This window comes from Onychomys torridus, chromosome 6, assembly GCF_903995425.1.
Source record: "Onychomys torridus chromosome 6, mOncTor1.1, whole genome shotgun sequence".
Classification (NCBI taxonomy): Eukaryota; Metazoa; Chordata; class Mammalia; order Rodentia; family Cricetidae; genus Onychomys; species Onychomys torridus.
Genome location: NC_050448.1, coordinates 117748575 through 117753099, shown reverse-complemented (window position 1 = coordinate 117753099; position 4525 = coordinate 117748575).

The following is a 4525-nucleotide window of genomic DNA, read 5'->3' as shown; positions in this document are numbered from 1 at the left end:
GTTAGTTTTATCTGGACAGGTAGCCATGGGAGGTGGGTGGAGGTCAGAAGAGCTGGGGAGTCAGCATGGGGTTTTGAACTCATACCTGCTAAACAGGTTAATCAGGAACCAGATACACATTGCTGTTGGGGATGGAGAAGGGAAGTAGTTGCTTTCCTCACAAACAGAAACTTGCTTTATAGCCATGGTTCTCAACCTGTGGGTCACAACCATTTTGGGGGTCAAACCACCCTTCACAGGGGTAACCTAAGACAATCTCCATATCAGACAGATATTTACATTAAGATTCAGAACAGTAGCAAAATTCCAGTTATGAAGTAGCAACAAAACTAATTTTTGGGGGGGTCACCACAACAAGAGGAACTGTATTAAAGGGTCATAGCATTAGGAAGATTGAACACCACTGCCTTGGAGAATTCTGAGAAATGCCTAGTTTAGGTTTCTCTTTACACAGTTACAACCCTTCTTTTTGCCTGTAAGAATCTGGTTTGGACCCAGACATCCTCTTAGAACATGGTAAGCAGCACTGCCAGTTTTGGAGTCTACTTTGTGACCTACCATCTCAGCCGTTTGTTGATTAGGGTGACAATTGTCCTCTGGTAACTTCCAGCTCTGAAGGGATATTGAATTAGGGGTAAGAAAAGTCTCTAATACTTGTCTAAAGCAGGAGTTCAAGACTGCAGGGGACCTGAGGAGAAGAAAAGTCTCTAATACTTGTCCAAAGGAGGAGTTCAAGACTGCAGGAGACCTGAAGAAATTCCACCAGAAACATCTGTTGTACTGACTGTCTCTTGGAAGAAGAGACAGGAGAAGTCATGATTTTCAGAAGTATGAGTAAGGGTGGGAGAAAAGAGCTCATCCTCAGAGATGGGCACTAGGCAGGAGAGCTTAAGTGTTAGGTGGTCACATCAGCCCACAGAATTTCTTATCAGGCCAGGGGTCCAGAGCTCATTTGAGTTGTGATGGGTGAATCCATGTTCCAACTCCCAGAATCTCAGCTGCTTTTGGTACAGTAAGGATGACCAAACATGGACCCATCCCATGTGGGCCAAGGGCCTATGAGTGAGAGCCTTTTGAATACTTCATCTCTTGAGAAAATGGTTTGGGAAATGGGATCTGTAGAGTACTGAGGGAGGACATGATTTGCCAAAGAAGGTGTCTTAAGATAATGCAAAAGGTATGTGTTCATGGAATGGGACTTGTTCCAGAAGAGGTAAATTTCCCAAAATAAAAGAACCATACATTACCTGGAATGGGCTGAGGAAGGAGGGGGCTCAGTCAATGACCTGAATGTAATAAGTTATGTTGAGATGTAGGAGTTGGGTGAAGATCAGGAGACAGTCTTGATAAGTGAGTTTCATAAGTCCATTAGTCCTTCCTACATTTACTGGAGACCAGGCACAGTAGGGAATGTGTGACTCTGTAGATGTAACAGTCTTATTAAATAAGAAACACAGAGCCAAATGCAGAGTTAAAGGCCCAACTCCACATAGTTAAAAGGGGAGGTTTATTTTGTGGGGTAACTTACAAATGAAGGGATAGGTTGCAGGGTCTGGGAAAGGTATGGCACAGTCCAGTGGTATTCTCTGGAGAACTCTGCTCGGTCTACCTCCAGCATCCAGGGTCCCAGAACCAAGAGAGGCCTCTCCACTCGATCCTGGGTCTTCAGCATCCTCCCTCAGCCTTGCCTTGTGTGTTGGAACTTCCAGGCCAAGGCTGTGATGGCTACCCACTACATCTCCCCCTTTTGTCTAAATAAGAAGGTTCTAACCTAATACAAGACTATATACAAAGAAATGGTTATCAAATATTGTCCAGGAGTAATGAGAGATAATGACCTAGATAAGTTGGAATTAGAATAAATGCAAAAAAATATCAAGCAAAAAACACATATTAAAATCCAGAGAAGTCTAGAGCATGGGTAGGTGGCATGTAACAAAGGTCATTCCAAAAGGTATCCTATCCTAAAGAACCTGAGTCTAATACTTAATATACTCTATTTAAGATTTTATATTTATATATATATAAAGTTGTAACTATAACTGCTAGTCTTCAACCTCAAAGAAAAGGGGAAGTGCTGTGGGATGTTCTGTATGTAAAATGTGTTGCTCTGATTGGTTAAAATAAATGAAGTGCTAATTGGCCGGTAGCCAGGCAGGAAGGATAGGGTAGGCGGGGAGAGACACACTGCCAGCTGCTGCCATGACAAGCAACATGTAAAGACACCAGTAAGCCACAAGCCACATGGCAAAGTGTAGATTAATAGAAATGGGTTAATTTAAGATAGAAGAAGTAGATAACAAAAGCCTGCCACTGCCATACAGTTTATAAGTAATATAAGCGTCTGAGTGATTATTTTATACGTGGGTTAAGGGACCGTGGGGGCTTGGTGGCACCTGGAGAGAAGATCTCCAGCTACATTTCTATTTTAATAAAAAGAAAAAAGGAAAAAAAAAGTTATAACTAATATAAGAAAAACTACATACAAAAAGTACAATAACTATATATAATACATACAAGCAATAAATACCTAAAAATGTCTAGTCCATTTGCATTTGACAAATTCAGAGAAAATAATTCCATTATCTACCCTATTTTGGTAAGTCCAAAATGTACCTGATTCACTTTCTATCCTAACTTATATTACTAACAGAACTATCATAAAATGTCTTTCAAGTTTATAAACTTACGCTTCTTTAGTGAGTTTCTTTTCTGAAATTCTTAACCAGGAAGACTATAACTATTACCATCTAATCCTCAACTATAACTAACTAATCTTCAACTCCCTCAGAGACCCAAGAAGGAAATCATATTACCTAACAAAAATAAAAACAGGAAGTGCATGTAAGCAGCTTCCAAAAAAATGTGAGTTGACAGAAATAGCCAGTTGCCTGGACAGTCACCCAAGGTTTCTCCACAGGGTTGGGGTATCATCTTCAGCCTATAGGCTTAGCATATCTGACAGACTCATTTGTGAACTAGGATGTACACAAGGTCAACAGTTGTACCTCACATTTGGTGAGATCAGTCCATGTACCAAAAACACCTGAATTCCACTAGTGTCATGTCATGATTCAGGATTTTAAAATCTGGAAATTGTTGATGGCTTTTGAATTCAGCTGTCCATTCTTCTTGGCTCTGTGTGTGTGGCCTCATCTCAGCATCCCGTTATTCTCCACATCCCTCTATTAAATGCCAGTCTACTATTGAGAGGTGTGAGCTTATTACTCTTTCAAGAATAACTGTTTCAGATGCTGTTCCACTGCACATCAGAAGCCATCAGTCCACTGCCTGTTCAGCTGCTTTCGAAGAAAAGGGCACTGTACCTCTTCCAGATTGCAAAGGCCACTTCAGGGATGGTACCATATTGTCCTGGCCTCAGAAGATGCCTTTTGTTAAAGCCACAACCACACTTGTTTTGGCAAGAATCAGTAGTCCTATGTTTCATGTCCTGTCTGTCCTGTTTGTCAGCAGTCAATTTGAGGATACTTTGTTGTCCAGTGGCTAACTTTTGCCACAATGAAAGTTAACTCCATATGCAGTTTCTTCAATGCCCATATTTTCTCTGAAGTAGATTGGTACTGCCAGGAGCCGACATGTCTCATAGTCATAACAAAAAGAGAAAATTTTTCTAAGTTATTAAAACATTTTAAATGCCATATTCTGTAGATCTCTGAAGGGCTTGAAGATGGCCTGTCTATCTAAAATATACATGCTCGATCTTGAAAACATACCTAATATGACTACAAGTTCTATTGTAATGTCTAACTACTAACTTTCATTTCTTTATATCCTAATAGTTGGTAATAATAACATTCAAGGATTAGCAAATTGCATTACATTGTTAAATGAACAGTATAAGTACAGTATCTTGAACAAGATTAGAAATATATGTATAGCATTTTCTAACAATCTCAATCTCAATATATATAATTTGTATACAATATAAAAAATCCAATCCATTGTAAAGTATTTAAAACTAGTAATTGTCTTTTAAAAGTAGATTCAATAATCTTTTTATCTATATTGTATCTATATCTTCTCTTTATTTTTCTGAGTAGATTCAATAACCTACCCTCTATTCTATCATTTCTATGCATCTTTTTTTTAAAAAACAAAACAAGAACCTTAAATCTAATCTCCTTTGCTTAGCCCTTTTCCTAACCGTTAACATCTGGTGCCCAACATGTTGGGTACGAATTCACAAAAAAAGCCACTTGCCTGTGGCATTTCAGGCCCCTGCTCAGACCCGAGCTACCCTCAGCTGGTTGTAGTGGCACACTGGTTGGATTTGCTGAAGGAGGCAGAGGCAGGAGAATCCCGAGTTTGAGGCCAGCCTAGGAGGCTTGCTAAGGAAAAGCTTCAGCCAGGGCCCAGACACAAACGGTGGTGGGACCATGGAGGCAGTGTCTGCTGCTCCGAGTTGCAGGCTACTTCTCATCATGTTGGTGACTGTGGTGATGCTGCTACCTGGGACAAAGGGTTTACTACTGCTTGTTCAGAGAAGAATTACCACGAAAGACAT